This window comes from Nothobranchius furzeri, chromosome 4 (genome assembly GCF_043380555.1).
Source record: "Nothobranchius furzeri strain GRZ-AD chromosome 4, NfurGRZ-RIMD1, whole genome shotgun sequence".
Taxonomy (NCBI): Eukaryota; Metazoa; Chordata; class Actinopteri; order Cyprinodontiformes; family Nothobranchiidae; genus Nothobranchius; species Nothobranchius furzeri.
Window position 1 is genome coordinate 56,931,833 of NC_091744.1, and position 15,867 is coordinate 56,947,699.

The 15,867-nt window shown below is 44.4% G+C and overlaps 10 non-coding genes across 10 annotated transcripts; all 10 read left to right on the top strand.

Moving 5' to 3' along the window:
- The first annotated feature begins 1,221 nt into the window (after positions 1-1,221).
- trnal-aag (transfer RNA leucine (anticodon AAG)) lies at positions 1,222-1,303 on the top strand. Its single transcript has one exon. It is a non-coding gene; the product is annotated as a tRNA-Leu (tRNA).
- A 1,328-nt stretch (positions 1,304-2,631) lies between these two features.
- trnal-aag (transfer RNA leucine (anticodon AAG)) lies at positions 2,632-2,713 on the top strand. The gene has a single exon. It is a non-coding gene; the product is annotated as a tRNA-Leu (tRNA).
- Positions 2,714-4,039: 1,326 nt separating this feature from the next.
- On the top strand, positions 4,040-4,127 carry trnal-aag (transfer RNA leucine (anticodon AAG)). Its single transcript has one exon. It is a non-coding gene; the product is annotated as a tRNA-Leu (tRNA).
- Positions 4,128-5,448: 1,321 nt separating this feature from the next.
- trnal-aag (transfer RNA leucine (anticodon AAG)) lies at positions 5,449-5,536 on the top strand. Its single transcript has one exon. It is a non-coding gene; the product is annotated as a tRNA-Leu (tRNA).
- A 1,323-nt stretch (positions 5,537-6,859) lies between these two features.
- trnal-aag (transfer RNA leucine (anticodon AAG)) lies at positions 6,860-6,941 on the top strand. The gene has a single exon. It is a non-coding gene; the product is annotated as a tRNA-Leu (tRNA).
- A 1,325-nt stretch (positions 6,942-8,266) lies between these two features.
- On the top strand, positions 8,267-8,354 carry trnal-aag (transfer RNA leucine (anticodon AAG)). The gene has a single exon. It is a non-coding gene; the product is annotated as a tRNA-Leu (tRNA).
- A 1,322-nt stretch (positions 8,355-9,676) lies between these two features.
- trnal-aag (transfer RNA leucine (anticodon AAG)) lies at positions 9,677-9,758 on the top strand. Its single transcript has one exon. It is a non-coding gene; the product is annotated as a tRNA-Leu (tRNA).
- Positions 9,759-12,491: 2,733 nt separating this feature from the next.
- On the top strand, positions 12,492-12,573 carry trnal-aag (transfer RNA leucine (anticodon AAG)). Its single transcript has one exon. It is a non-coding gene; the product is annotated as a tRNA-Leu (tRNA).
- Positions 12,574-13,902: 1,329 nt separating this feature from the next.
- On the top strand, positions 13,903-13,984 carry trnal-aag (transfer RNA leucine (anticodon AAG)). The gene has a single exon. It is a non-coding gene; the product is annotated as a tRNA-Leu (tRNA).
- A 1,329-nt stretch (positions 13,985-15,313) lies between these two features.
- Positions 15,314-15,395, top strand: trnal-aag (transfer RNA leucine (anticodon AAG)). The gene has a single exon. It is a non-coding gene; the product is annotated as a tRNA-Leu (tRNA).
- Positions 15,396-15,867: the final 472 nt, after the last annotated feature.

Genomic DNA, 15,867 nt, shown 5'->3' on the forward strand with positions numbered 1-15,867 from the left:
GAGATGTTGCATTCTATTTCAACTTTTGGAGACGCTTCAACTGTAGTCAACCTTTAAACCTTCTGTCAGTACTGGCACATTTTTAAAGGTTGCAGATAGGACCATTTGAGAAAGGAGAATTGCCAAGCAGAGTGGCGCAGCGGAAGCGTGCTGGGCCCATAACCCAGAGGTCGATGGATCGACACCATGCTCTGCTAACAAACCAAAGGACTTCTAGAGCAATTCCAGTTCTTTAATGAATCTCCTTAAAATTTAATGCAACCCAAACTGCAGAATCCTGCCTCAGATAAAAACACAATTGCAACTGGACCAGTTTAAAAAAGAAGCTAACGATCTTAGAGAAACTAAAGCCCCCTTCAGACAGGCTTTGAAAAACGTAAATTTTCAGGACTCTATCTGAAAGACCTTTGTGTCTGAATACAAACATCCCATAATGTTTTCCGTAATTAAACCGGACAACGCCCCTAGTAACAGGTCTGGACTGGTCACGAACAAGGTGGCTGCTTCAGACTGGTGAGGTCGAGTTCCGGACAGGGAGGAGGAGGAGGGGACCGGGGGACACTGTGCACACCTAAGATAGCTTGCTCCTGTAGCATGCGGCGAACCATGGCAGCTCGCCTCCTATGGTACCGTCTAGACGCGCGACGGAGCACTTCACACCGCTTCCGTGATTCCTTTAACAATTGAGCTTCATCATCCAGGTCTCTCATGAGTCTGTGTTTGCGCAGACTTATGCTTAACATAAGTCCGATCAGTGAGAAGAATTCTATCTCTTCGTCTGCCATGTTTGACTGAATGGCTTTGTTTGGGTAAAATGACGCATGTACACCCGCCGCACAATGTTTAGCCAATATCTGAATACAGCCCCCCCCCCCCCAAACATCTCGAACCTTTCCCTGCTGTGTGAAGGCAGCCGAAAGGACAATTTCCGGTACAAAAGTGGTGTGTCTGAAAACACAGTTCTGGTGAAAAACCAGACTGAATTGTCCACACATATTCCAGAATGGCAATCTGAAAAGGGTTTATGTGAGTCAAGATGCATTACCATTAAATCTCACTACAATTACCTGACTTGATGTTTGCAGAGTATTTATCAATTTAAATGACATGTTAACACATGACAAGTATTTCTGTGGTACAGCTAACTTGTTATTGGAGTCAAAATGTCCACCCACCTTCAGAGGTCAGTTAATGACAAGGGCATTCAAGGATTTTCTTTGTGGTAGAGTGGCCGAGTGGTCTAAGGCGCTGGATTAAGGTTCCAGTCTCTAAGGAGGTGTGGGTTCAAATCCCACCTCTACCATAAAAACAACTATGGCAACATAGATTTCAGTGCACGTGGTACAGTCAATCAATTGAAACACTCAGCAATATGTTAAACAGTGCTTCGATGAGTATGGCTTTATTCTTGAGATGTTGCATTCTATTTCAACTTTTGGAGACGCTTCAATTGTAGTCAACCTTTAAACCTTCCGTCAGTACTGGCACATTTTTAAAGTTTGCAGATAGGACCATTTGAGAAAGGAGAATTGCCAAGCAGAGTTGCGCAGCGGAAGCGTGCTGGGCCCATAACCCAGAGGTCGATGGATCGAAACCATCCTCTGCTAACAAACCAATGGACTTCTAGAGCAAATCCAGTTCAATAATGAATCTGCTTAAAATTTAAGGCAACCCAAATTGCAGCATCCTGCCTCAGATAAAAACACAATTGCAAATGGACCAGTTTAAAAAAAAAGCTAACAATCTTAGAGAAACTAAAGCCCCCTTCAGACAGGCTTTGAAAAAAGGAATTTTTCAGGACTCTATTTGTAAGACCTTTGTGTCTGAATACAAACATCCGATAATGTTTTCCGTAATTAAACCGGACAACGCCCCTAGTAACAGGTCTGGACTGGTCACGAACAAGGTGGCTGCTTCAGACTGGTGAGGTCGAGTTCCGGACAGGGAGGAGGAGGAGGGGACCGGGGGACACTGTGCACACCTAAGATAGCTTGCTCCTGTAGCATGCGGCGAACCATGGCAGCTCGCCTCCTATGGTACCGTCTAGACGCGCGACGGAGCACTTCACACCGCTTCCGTGATTCCTTTAACCATTGAGCTTCATCACCCAGGTCTCTCATGAGTCTATGTTTGCACAGACTTATGCTTAACATAAGTTCGATCAGTGAGAAGAATTCTATCTCTTCGTCTGCCATGTTTGACTGAATGGCTTTGTTTGGGTAAAATGACACATGTACACCCGCCACACAATGTTTACGCAATATCTGAATAGTGCCCCCCCCCCCTCAAACATCTCGAACCTTTCCCTGCTGTGTGAAGGCAGCCGAAAGGACAATTTCCAGTACAAAAGTGGTGTGTCTGAAAACACAGTTCTGGTTAAAAACCGGACTGAATTGTCCACACATATTCCAGAATGCCAATCTGAAAAGGGTTTATGTGAGTCAAGATGCATTACCATTAAATCTCACTACAATTACCTGACTTGATGTTTGCAGAGTATTTATCATTTTAAATGACATGTTAACACGTGACAAGTATTTCTGTGGTACAGCTAACTTGTTATTGGAGGCAAAATGTCCACCCACCTTCAGAGGTCAGTTAATGACAAAGGCATTCAAGGGTTTTCTTTGTGGTAGAGTGGCCGAGTGGTCTAAGGCGCTGGATTAAGGTTCCAGTCTCTATGGAGGCATGGGTTCAAATCCCACCTCTGCCATAAACACAACTATGGAAGCATAGATTTAAGTGCACGTGGTACAGTCAATCGATTGAAACACACAGCAATATGTTCAGCAGTGCTTCGATGAGTGCGGCTTTATTCTTGAGATGTTGCATTCTATTTCAACTTTTGGAGACGCTTCAACTGTAGTCAACCTTTAAACCTTCTGTCAGTACTGGCACATTTTTAAAGGTTGCAGATAGGACCATTTGAGAAAGGAGAATTGCCAAGCAGAGTGGCGCAGCGGAAGCGTGCTGGGCCCATAACCCAGAGGTCGATGGATCGAAACCATCCTCTGCTAACAAACCAAAGGACTTCTAGAGCAATGCCAGTTCTTTAATGAATCTCCTTAAAATTTAATGCAACCCAAACTGCAGAATCCTGCCTCAGATAAAAACACAATTGCAACTGGACCAGTTTAAAAAAGAAGCTAACGATCTTAGAGAAACTAAAGACCCCTTCAGACAGGCTTTGGAAAACGTAAATTTTCAGGACTCTATCTGTAAGACCTTTGTGTCTGAATACAAACATCCGATAATGTTTTCCGTAATTAAACCGGGCAACCCCCCTAGTAACAGGTCTGGACTGGTCACGAACAAGGTGGCTGCTTCAGACTGGTGAGGTCGAGTTCCGGACAGGGAGGAGGAGGAGGGGACCGGGGGACACTGTGCACACCTAAGATAGCTTGCTCCTGTAGCATGCGGGGAACCATGGCAGCTCGCCTCCTATGGTACCGTCTAGACGCGCGACGGAGCACTTCACACCGCTTCCGTGATTCCTTTAACCATTGAGCTTCATCACCCAGGTCTCTCATGAGTCTATGTTTGCACAGACTTATGCTTAACATAAGTTCGATCAGTGAGAAGAATTCTATCTCTTCGTCTGCCATGTTTGACTGAATGGCTTTGTTTGGGTAAAATGACGCATGTACACCCGCCACACAATGTTTACGCAATATCTGAATACAGCCCCCCCCCTCAAACATCTCGAACCTTTCCCTGCTGTGTGAAGGCAGCCGAAAGGACAATTTCCAGTACAAAAGTGGTGTGTCTGAAAACACAGTTCTGGTTAAAAACCGGACTGACTTGTCCACACATATTCCAGAATGGCAATCTGAAAAGGGTTTATGTGAGTCAAGATGCATTACCATTAAATCTCACTACAATTACCTGACTTGACGTTTGCAGAGTATTTATCAATTTAAATGACATGTTAACACGTGACAAGTATTTCTGTGGTACAGCTAACTTGTTATTGGAGGCAAAATGTCCACCCACCTTCAGAGGTAAGTTAATGACAAAGGCATTCAAGGGTTTTCTTTGTGTTAGAGTGGCCGAGTGGTCTAAGGCGCTGGATTAAGGTTCCAGTCTCTAAGGAGGCGTGGGTTCAAATCCCACCTCTGCCATAAACACAACTATGGAAGCATAGATTTAAGTGCACGTGGTACAGTCAATCGATTGAAACACACAGCAATATGTTCAGCAGTGCTTCGATGAGTGCGGCTTTATTCTTGAGATGTTGCATTCTATTTCAACTTTTGGAGACGCTTCAACTGCAGTCAACCTTTAAACCTTCTGTCAGTACTGGCACATTTTTAAAGGTTGCAGATAGGACCATTTGAGAAAGGAGAATTGCCAAGCAGAGTGGCGCAGCGGAAGCGTGCTGGGCCCATAACACAAAGGTCGATGGATCAAATCCATCCTCTGCTAACAAACCAAAGGACTTCTAGAGCAATTCCAGTTCTTTAATGAATCTCCTTAAATTTTAATGCAACCCAAACTGCAGAATCCTGCCTCAGATAAAAACACAATTGCAACTGGACCAGTTTAAAAAAGAAGCTAACAATCTTAGAGAAACTAAAGCCCCCTTCAGACAGGCTTTGAAAAACGTAAATTTTCAGGACTCTATCTGAAAGACCTTTGTGTCTGAATACAAACATCCGATAATGTTTTCCGTAATTAAACCGGACAACGCCCCTAGTAACAGGTCTGGACTGGTCACGAACAAGGTGGCTGCTTCAGACTGGTGAGGTCGAGTTCCGGACAGGGAGGAGGAGGAGGGGACCGGGGGACACTGTGCACACCTAAGATAGCTTGCTCCTGTAGCATGCGGCGAACCATGGCAGCTCGCCTCCTATGGTAACGTCTAGACGCGCGACGGAGCACTTCACACCGCTTCCGTGATTCCTTTAACCATTGAGCTTCATCACCCAGGTCTCTCATGAGTCTATGTTTGCACAGACTTATGCTTAACATAAGTTCGATCAGTGAGAAGAATTCTATCTCTTCGTCTGCCATCTTTGACTGAATGGCTTTGTTTGGGTAAAATGACGCATGTACACCCGCCACACAATGTTTACGCAATATCTGAATACAGCCCCCCCCCCTCAAACATCTCGAACCTTTCCCTGCTGTGTGAAGGCAGCCGAAAGGACAATTTCCAGTACAAAAGTGGTGTGTCTGAAAACACAGTTCTGGTTAAAAACCGGACTGACTTGTCCACACATATTCCAGAATGGCAATCTGAAAAGGGTTTATGTGAGTCAAGATGCATTACCATTAAATCTCACTACAATTACCTGACTTGATGTTTGTAGAGTATTTATCAATTTAAATGACATGTTAACACGTGACAAGTATTTCTGTGGTACAGCTAACTTGTTATTGGAGGCAAAATGTCCACCCACCTTCAGAGGTCAGTTAATGACAAAGGCATTCAAGGGTTTTCTTTGTGTTAGAGTGGCCGAGTGGTCTAAGGCGCTGGATTAAGATTCCAGTCTCTAAGGAGGCGTGGGTTCAAATCCCACCTCTGCCATAAACACAACTATGGAAGCATAGATTTAAGTGCACGTGTTACAGTCAATCGATTGAAACACACAGCAATATGTTCAGCAGTGCTTCGAGGAGTGTGGCTTTATTCTTGAGATGTTGCATTCTATTTCAACTTTTGGAGACGCTTCAACTGTAGTCAACCTTTAAACCTTCTGTCAGTACTGGCACATTTTTAAAGGTTGCAGATAGGACCATTTGAGAAAAGAGAATTGCCAAGCAGAGTGGCGCAGCGGAAGCGTGCTGGGCCCATAACCCAGAGGTCGATGTATCAAAACCATCCTCTGCTAACAAACCAAAGGACTTCTAGAGCAATTCCAGTTCTTTAATGAATCTCCTTAAAATTTAATGCAACCCAAACTGCAGAATCCTGCCTCAGATAAAAACACAATTGCAACTGGACCAGTTTAAAAAAGAAGCTAACGATCTTAGAGAAACTAAAGACCCCTTCAGACAGGCTTTGAAAAACGTAAATTTTCAGGACTCTATCTGTAAGACCTTTGTGTCTGAATACAAACATCCGATAATGTTTTCCGTAATTAAACCGGGCAACCCCCCTAGTAACAGGTCTGGACTGGTCACGAACAAGGTGGCTGCTTCAGACTGGTGAGGTCGAGTTCCGGACAGGGAGGAGGAGGAGGGGACCGGGGGACACTGTGCACACCTAAGATAGCTTGCTCCTGTAGCATGCGGGGAACCATGGCAGCTCGCCTCCTATGGTACCGTCTAGACGCGCGACGGAGCACATCACACCGCTTCCGTGATTCCTTTAACCATTGAGCTTCATCATACAGGTCTCTCATGAGTCTATGTTTGCGCAGACTTATGCTTAACATAAGTCCGATCAGTGAGAAGAATTCTATCTCTTCGTCTGCCATGTTTGACTGAATGGCTTTGTTTGGGTAAAATGACGCATGTACACCCGCCACACAATGTTTACGCAATATCTGAATACAGCCCCCCCCCCCCTCAAACATCTCGAACCTTTCCCTGCTGTGTGAAGGCAGCCGAAAGGACAATTTCCAGTACAAAAGTGGTGTGTCTGAAAACACAGTTCTGGTTAAAAACCGGACTGAATTGTCCACACATATTCCAGAATGGCAATCTGAAAAGGGTTTATGTGAGTCAAGATGCATTACCATTAAATCTCACTACAATTACCTGACTTGATGTTTGCAGAGTATTTATCAATTTAAATGACATGTTAACACGTGACAAGTATTTCTGTGGTACAGCTAACTTGTTATTGGAGGCAAAATGTCCACCCACCTTCAGAGGTCAGTTAATGACAAAGGCATTCAAGGGTTTTCTTTGTGGTAGAGTGGCTGAGTGGTCTAAGGCGCTGGATTAAGGTTCCAGTCTCTAAGGAGGCGTGGGTTCAAATCCCACCTCTGCCATAAACACAACTATGGAAGCATAGATTTAAGTGCACGTGGTACAGTAAATCAATTGTAACACACAGCAATATGTTCAGCAGTGCTTCGATGAGTGCGGCTTTATTCTTGAGATGTTGCATTCTATTTCAACTTTTGGAGACGCTTCAACTGTAGTCAACCTTTAAACCTTCTGTCAGTACTGGCACATTTTTAAAGGTTGCAGATAGGACCATTTGAGAAAGGAGAATTGCCAAGCAGAGTGGCGCAGCGGAAGCGTGCTGGGCCCATAACCCAGAGGTCGATGGATCGAAACCATCCTCTGCTAACAAACCAAAGGACTTCTAGAGCAATTCCAGTTCTTTAATGAATCTCCTTAAATTTTAATGCAACCCAAACTGCAGAATCCTGCCTCAGATAAAAACACAATTGCAACTGGACCAGTTTAAAAAAGAAGCTAACAATCTTAGAGAAACTAAAGCCCCCTTCAGACAGGCTTTGAAAAACGTAAATTTTCAGGACTCTATCTGAAAGACCTTTGTGTCTGAATACAAACATCCGATAATGTTTTCCGTAATTAAACCGGCAACCCCCCTAGTAACAGGTCTGGACTGGTCACGAACAAGGTGGCTGCTTCAGACTGGTGAGGTCGAGTTCCGGACAGGGAGGAGGAGGAGGGGACCGGGGGACACTGTGCACACCTAAGATAGCTTGCTCCTGTAGCATGCGGCGAACCATGGCAGCTCGCCTCCTATGGTACCGTCTAGACGCGCGACGGAGCACTTCACACCGCTTCCGTGATTCCTTTAACCATTGAGCTTCATCACCCAGGTCTCTCATGAGTCTATGTTTGCACAGACTTATGCTTAACATAAGTTCGATCAGTGAGAAGAATTCTATCTCTTCGTCTGCCATGTTTGACTGAATGGCTTTGTTTGGGTAAAATGACGCATGTACACCCGCCACACAATGTTTACGCAATATCTGAATACAGCCCCCCCCCTCAAACATCTCGAACCTTTCCCTGCTGTGTGAAGGCAGCCGAAAGGACAATTTCCAGTACAAAAGTGGTGTGTCTGAAAACACAGTTCTGGTTAAAAACCGGACTGACTTGTCCACACATATTCCAGAATGGCAATCTGAAAAGGGTTTATGTGAGTCAAGATGCATTACCATTAAATCTCACTACAATTACCTGACTTGACGTTTGCAGAGTATTTATCAATTTAAATGACATGTTAACACGTGACAAGTATTTCTGTGGTACAGCTAACTTGTTATTGGAGGCAAAATGTCCACCCACCTTCAGAGGTAAGTTAATGACAAAGGCATTCAAGGGTTTTCTTTGTGTTAGAGTGGCCGAGTGGTCTAAGGCGCTGGATTAAGGTTCCAGTCTCTAAGGAGGCGTGGGTTCAAATCCCACCTCTGCCATAAACACAACTATGGAAGCATAGATTTAAGTGCACGTGGTACAGTCAATCGATTGAAACACACAGAAATATGTTCAGCAGTGCTTCGATGAGTGCGGCTTTATTCTTGAGATGTTGCATTCTATTTCAACTTTTGGAGACGCTTCAACTGCAGTCAACCTTTAAACCTTCTGTCAGTACTGGCACATTTTTAAAGGTTGCAGATAGGACCATTTGAGAAAGGAGAATTGCCAAGCAGAGTGGCGCAGCGGAAGCGTGCTGGGCCCATAACACAGAGGTCGATGGATCGAATCCATCCTCTGCTAACAAACCAAAGGACTTCTAGAGCAATTCCAGCTCTTTAATGAATCTCCTTAAATTTTAATGCAACCCAAACTGCAGAATCCTGCCTCAGATAAAAACACAATTGCAACTGGACCAGTTTAAAAAAGAAGCTAACAATCTTAGAGAAACTAAAGCCCCCTTCAGACAGGCTTTGAAAAACGTAAATTTTCAGGACTCTATCTGAAAGACCTTTGTGTCTGAATACAAACATCCGATAATGTTTTCCGTAATTAAACCGGACAACGCCCCTAGTAACAGGTCTGGACTGGTCACGAACAAGGTGGCTGCTTCAGACTGGTGAGGTCGAGTTCCGGACAGGGAGGAGGAGGAGGGGACCGGGGGACACTGTGCACACCTAAGATAGCTTGCTCCTGTAGCATGCGGCGAACCATGGCAGCTCGCCTCCTATGGTAACGTCTAGACGCGCGACGGAGCACTTCACACCGCTTCCGTGATTCCTTTAACCATTGAGCTTCATCACCCAGGTCTCTCATGAGTCTATGTTTGCACAGACTTATGCTTAACATAAGTTCGATCAGTGAGAAGAATTCTATCTCTTCGTCTGCCATGTTTGACTGAATGGCTTTGTTTGGGTAAAATGACGCATGTACACCCGCCACACAATGTTTACGCAATATCTGAATACAGCCCCCCCCCCCTCAAACATCTCGAACCTTTCCCTGCTGTGTGAAGGCAGCCGAAAGGACAATTTCCAGTACAAAAGTGGTGTGTCTGAAAACACAGTTCTGGTTAAAAACCGGACTGACTTGTCCACACATATTCCAGAATGGCAATCTGAAAAGGGTTTATGTGAGTCAAGATGCATTACCATTAAATCTCACTACAATTACCTGACTTGATGTTTGCAGAGTATTTATCAATTTAAATGACATGTTAACACGTGACAAGTATTTCTGTGGTACAGCTAACTTGTTATTGGAGGCAAAATGTCCACCCACCTTCAGAGGTCAGTTAATGACAAAGGCATTCAAGGGTTTTCTTTGTGGTAGAGTGGCCGAGTGGTCTAAGGCGCTGGATTAAGATTCCAGTCTCTAAGGAGGCGTGGGTTCAAATCCCACCTCTGCCATAAACACAACTATGGAAGCATAGATTTAAGTGCACGTGTTACAGTCAATCGATTGAAACACACAGCAATATGTTCAGCAGTGCTTCGAGGAGTGTGGCTTTATTCTTGAGATGTTGCATTCTATTTCAACTTTTGGAGACGCTTCAACTGTAGTCAACCTTTAAACCTTCTGTCAGTACTGGCACAGTTTTAAAGGTTGCAGATAGGACCATTTGAGAAAGGAGAATTGCCAAGCAGAGTGGCGCAGCGGAAGCGTGCTGGGCCCATAACCCAGAGGTCGATGGATCGAAACCATCCTCTGCTAACAAACCAAAGGACTTCTAGAGCAATACCAGTTCTTTAATGAATCTCCTTAAAATTTAATGCAACCCAAACTGCAGAATCCTGCCTCAGATAAAAACACAATTGCAACTGGACCAGTTTAAAAAAGAAGCTAACGATCTTAGAGAAACTAAAGACCCCTTCAGACAGGCTTTGAAAAACGGAAATTTTCAGGACTCTATCTGTAAGACCTTTGTGTCTGAATACAAACATCCGATAATGTTTTCCGTAATTAAACCGGACAACCCCCCTAGTAACAGGTCTGGACTGGTCACGAACAAGGTGGCTGCTTCAGACTGGTGAGGTCGAGTTCCGGACAGGGAGGAGGAGGAGGGGACCGGGGGACACTGTGCACACCTAAGATAGCTTGCTCCTGTAGCATGCGGGGAACCATGGCAGCTCGCCTCCTATGGTACCGTCTAGAATCGTGACGGAGCACTTCACACCGCTTCCGTGATTCCTTTAACCATTGAGCTTCATCATCCAGGTCTCTCATGAGTCTATGTTTGCGCAGACTAATGCTTAACATAAGTCCGATCAGTGAGAAGAATTCTATCTCTTCGTCTGCCATGTTTGACTGAATGGCTTTGTTTGGGTAAAATGACGCATGTACACCCGCCACACAATGTTTACGCAATATCTGAATACAGCCCCCCCCTCAAACATCTCGAACCTTTCCCTGCTGTGTGAAGGCAGCCGAAAGGACAATTTCCAGTACAAAAGTGGTGTGTCTGAAAACACAGTTCTGGTTAAAAACCGGACTGAATTGTCCACACATATTCCAGAATGGCAATCTGAAAAGGGTTTATGTGAGTCAAGATGCATTACCATTAAATCTCACTACAATTACATGACTTGATGTTTGCAGAGTATTTATCAATTTAAATGGCATGTTAACACGTGACAAGTATTTCTGTGGTACAGCTAACTTGTTATTGGAGGCAAAATGTCCACCCACCTTCAGAGGTCAGTTAATGACAAAGGCATTCAAGGGTTTTCTTTGTGTTAGAGTGGCCGAGTGGTCTAAGGCGCTGGATTAAGGTTTCAGTCTCTAAGGAGGCGTGGGTTCAAATCCCACCTCTGCCATAAACACAACTATGGAAGCATAGATTTCAGTGCACGTGGTACAGTCAATCGATTGAAACACACAGCAATATGTTCAGCAGTGCTTCGATGAGTACAGCTTTATTCTTGAGATGTTGCATTCTATTTCAACTTTTGGAGACGCTTCAACTGTAGTCAACCTTTAAACCTTCCGTCAGTACTGGCACATTTTTAAAGGTTGCAGATAGGACCATTTGAGAAAGGAGAATTGCCAAGCAGAGTGGCGCAGCGGAAGCGTGCTGGGCCCATAACCCAGAGGTCGATGTATCAAAACAATCCTCTGCTAACAAACCAAAGGACTTCTAGAGCAATTCCAGTTCTTTAATGAATCTCCTTAAAATTTAATGCAACCCAAACTGCAGAATCCTGCCTCAGATAAAAACACAATTGCAACTTAACCAGTTTAAAAAAGAAGCTAACGATCTTAGAGAAACTAAAGCCCCCTTCAGACAGGCTTTGAAAAACGTAAATTTTCAGGACTCTATCTGAAAGACCTTTGTGTCTGAATACAAACATCCGATAATGTTTTCCGTAATTAAACCGGACAACGCCCCTAGTAACAGGTCTGGACTGGTCACGAACAAGGTGGCTGCTTCAGACTGGTGAGGTCGAGTTCCAGACAGGGAGGAGGAGGAGGGGACCGGGGGACACTGTGCACACCTAAGATAGCTTGCTCCTGTAGCATGCGGCGAACCATGGCAGCTCGCCTCCTATAGTACCGTCTAGACGCGCGACGGAGCACTTCACACCGCTTCCGTGATTCCTTTAACCATTGAGCTTCATCACCCAGGTCTCTCATGAGTCTATGTTTGCGCAGACTTTTGCTTAACATAAGTCCGATCAGTGAGAAGAATTCTATCCTTTCTTCCTCCATGTTTGACTGAATGGATTTGTTTGGGTAAAATGACGCATGTACACCCGCCGCACAATGTTTACGCAATATCTGAATACAGCCCCCCCCCAAACATCTCGAACCTTTCCCTGCTGTGTGAAGGCAGCCGAAAGGACAATTTCCAGTACAAAAGTGGTGTGTCTGAAAACACAGTTCTGGTTAAAAACCGGACTGAATTGTCCACACATATTCCAGAATGCCAATCTGAAAAGGGTTTATGTGAGTCAAGATGCATTACCATTAAATCTCACTACAATTACCTGAATTGATGTTTGCAGAGTATTTATCAATTTAAATGACATGTTAACACGTGACAAGTATTTCTGTGGTACAGCTAACTTGTTATTGGAGGCAAAATGTCCACCCACCTTCAGAGGTCAGTTAATGACAAAGGCATTCAAGAGTTTTTTCTGTGTGGTAGAGTGGCCGAGTGGTCTAAGGCGCTGGATTAAGGTTCCAGTCTCTATGGAGGCGTGGGTTCAAATCCCACCTCTGCCATAAACACAACTATGGAAGCATAGTTTTCAGTGCACGTGGTACAGTCAATTGATCGAAACACACAGCAATATGTTCAGCAGTGCTTCGATGAGTACGGCTTTATTCTTGAGATGTTTCATTCTATTTCAACTTTTGGAGACGCTTCAACTGTAGTCAACCTTTAAACCTTCTGTCAGTACTGGCACATTTTTAAAGGTTGCCGAAAGGACCATTTGAGAAAGGAGAATTGCCAAGCAGAGTGGCGCAGCGGAAGCGTGCTGGGCCCATATCCCAGAGGTCGATGGGTCGAAACCATCCTCTGCTAACAAACCAAAGGACTTCTAGAGCAATTCCAGTTCTTTAATGAATCTCCTTAAAATTTAATGCAACCCAAACTGCAGAATCCTGCCTCAGATAAAAACACAATTGCAACTGGACCAGTTTAAAAAAAGAAGCTAACAATCTTAGAAAAACTAAAGCCCCCTTCAGACAGGCTTTGAAAAACGGAAATTTTCAGGACTCTATCTGTAAGACCTTTGTGTCTGAATACAAACATCCGATAATGTTTTCCGTAATTAAACCGGACAACGCACCTAGTAAAAGGTCTGGACTGGTCACGAACAAGGTGGCTGCTTCAGACTGGTGAGGTCGAGTTCCGGACAGGGAGGAGGAGGAGGGGACCGGGGGACACTGTGCACACCTAAGATAGCTTGCTCCTGTAGCATGCGGCGAACCATGGCAGCTCGCCTCCTATGGTACCGTCTAGACGCGCGACGGAGCACTTCACACCGCTTCCGTGATTCCTTTAACCATTGAGCTTCATCACCCAGGTCTCTCATGAGTCTATGTTTGCACAGACTTATGCTTAACATAAGTTCGATCAGTGAGAAGAATTCTATCTCTTCGTCTGCCATGTTTGACTGAATGGCTTTGTTTGGGTAAAATGACGCATGTACACCCGCCACACAATGTTTACGCAATATCTGAATACAGCCCCCCCCCCCTCAAACATCTCGAACCTTTCCCTGCTGTGTGAAGGCAGCCGAAAGGACAATTTCCAGTACAAAAGTGGTGTGTCTGAAAACACAGTTCTGGTTAAAAACCGGACTGAATTGTCCACACATATTCCAGAATGCCAATCTGAAAAGGGTTTATGTGAGTCAAGATGCATTACCATTAAATCTCACTACAATTACCTGACTTGACGTTTGCAGAGTATTTATCAATTTAAATGACATGTTAACACGTGACAAGTATTTCTGTGGTACAGCTAACTTGTTATTGAAGGCAAAATGTCCACCCACCTTCAGAGGTCAGTTAATGACAAAGGCATTCAAGGGTTTTCTTTGTGGTAGAGTGTCCGAGTGGTCTAAGGCGCTGGATTAAGGTTCCAGTCTCTAAGGAGGCGTGGGTTCAAATCCCACCTCTGCCATAAACACAACTATGGAAGCATAGATTTCAGTGCACGTGGTACAGTCAATCGATTGAAACACACAGCAATATGTTCAGCAGTGCTTCGATGAGTATGCCTTTGTTCTTGAGATGTTGTATTCTATTTCAACTTTTGGAGACGCTTCAACTGTAGTCAACCTTTAAACCTTCTGTCAGTACTGGCACATTTTTAAAGGTTGCAGAAAGGACCATTTGAGAAAGGAGAATTGCCAAGCAGAGTGGCGCAGCGGAAGCGTGCTGGGCCCATATCCCAGAGGTCGATGGGTCGAAACCATCCTCTGCTAACAAACCAAAGGACTTCTAGAGCAATTCCAGTTCTTTAATGAATCTCCTTAAAATTTAATGCAACCCAAACTGCAGAATCCTGCCTCAGATAAAAACACAATTGCAACTGGACCAGTTTAAAAAAAGAAGCTAACAATCTTAGAAAAACTAAAGCCCCCTTCAGACAGGCTTTGAAAAACGGAAATTTTCAGGACTCTATCTGTAAGACCTTTGTGTCTGAATACAAACATCCGATAATGTTTTCCGTAATTAAACAGGACAACGCCCCTAGTAAAAGGTCTGGACTGGTCACGAACAAGGTGGCTGCTTCAGACTGGTGAGGTCGAGTTCCGGACAGGGAGGAGGAGGAGGGGACCGGGGGACACTGTGCACACCTAAGATAGCTTGCTCCTGTAGCATGCGGCGAACCATGGCAGCTCGCCTCCTATGGTACCGTCTAGACGCGCGACGGAGCACTTCACACCGCTTCCGTGATTCCTTTAACCATTGAGCTTCATCACCCAGGTCTCTCATGAGTCTATGTTTGCACAGACTTATGCTTAACATAAGTTCGATCAGTGAGAAGAATTCTATCTCTTCGTCTGCCATGTTTGACTGAATGGCTTTGTTTGGGTAAAATGACGCATGTACACCCGCCACACAATGTTTACGCAATATCTGAATACAGCCCCCCCCCCCTCAAACATCTCGAACCTTTCCCTGCTGTGTGAAGGCAGCCGAAAGGACAATTTCCAGTACAAAAGTGGTGTGTCTGAAAACACAGTTCTGGTTAAAAACCGGACTGAATTGTCCACACATATTCCAGAATGCCAATCTGAAAAGGGTTTATGTGAGTCAAGATGCATTACCATTAAATCTCACTACAATTACCTGACTTGACGTTTGCAGAGTATTTATCAATTTAAATGACATGTTAACACGTGACAAGTATTTCTGTGGTACAGCTAACTTGTTATTGAAGGCAAAATGTCCACCCACCTTCAGAGGTCAGTTAATGACAAAGGCATTCAAGGGTTTTCTTTGTGGTAGAGTGTCCGAGTGGTCTAAGGCGCTGGATTAAGGTTCCAGTCTCTAAGGAGGCGTGGGTTCAAATCCCACCTCTGCCATAAACACAACTATGGAAGCATAGATTTCAGTGCACGTGGTAAAGTCAATCGATTGAAACACACAGCAATATGTTCAGCAGTGCTTCGATGAGTATGCCTTTGTTCTTGAGATGTTGTATTCTATTTCAACTTTTGGAGACGCTTCAACTGTAGTCAACCTTTAAACCTTCTGTCAGTACTGGCACATTTTTAAAGGTTGCAGATAGGACTATTTGAGAAAGGAGAATTGCCAAGCAGAGTGGCGCAGCGGAAGCATGCTGGGCCCATAACCCAGAGGTCTATGGATAGAAACCATCCTCTGCTAACAAACCAATGGACTTCTAGAACAATTCCAGTTCTTTAATGAATCTCCTTAAAATTTAATTCAACCCAAACTGCAGCATCCTGCCTCAGATAAAAACACAATTGCAACTGGACCAGTTTAAAAAAGAAGCTAACAATCTTAGAGAAACTAAAGCCCCCTTCAGACAAG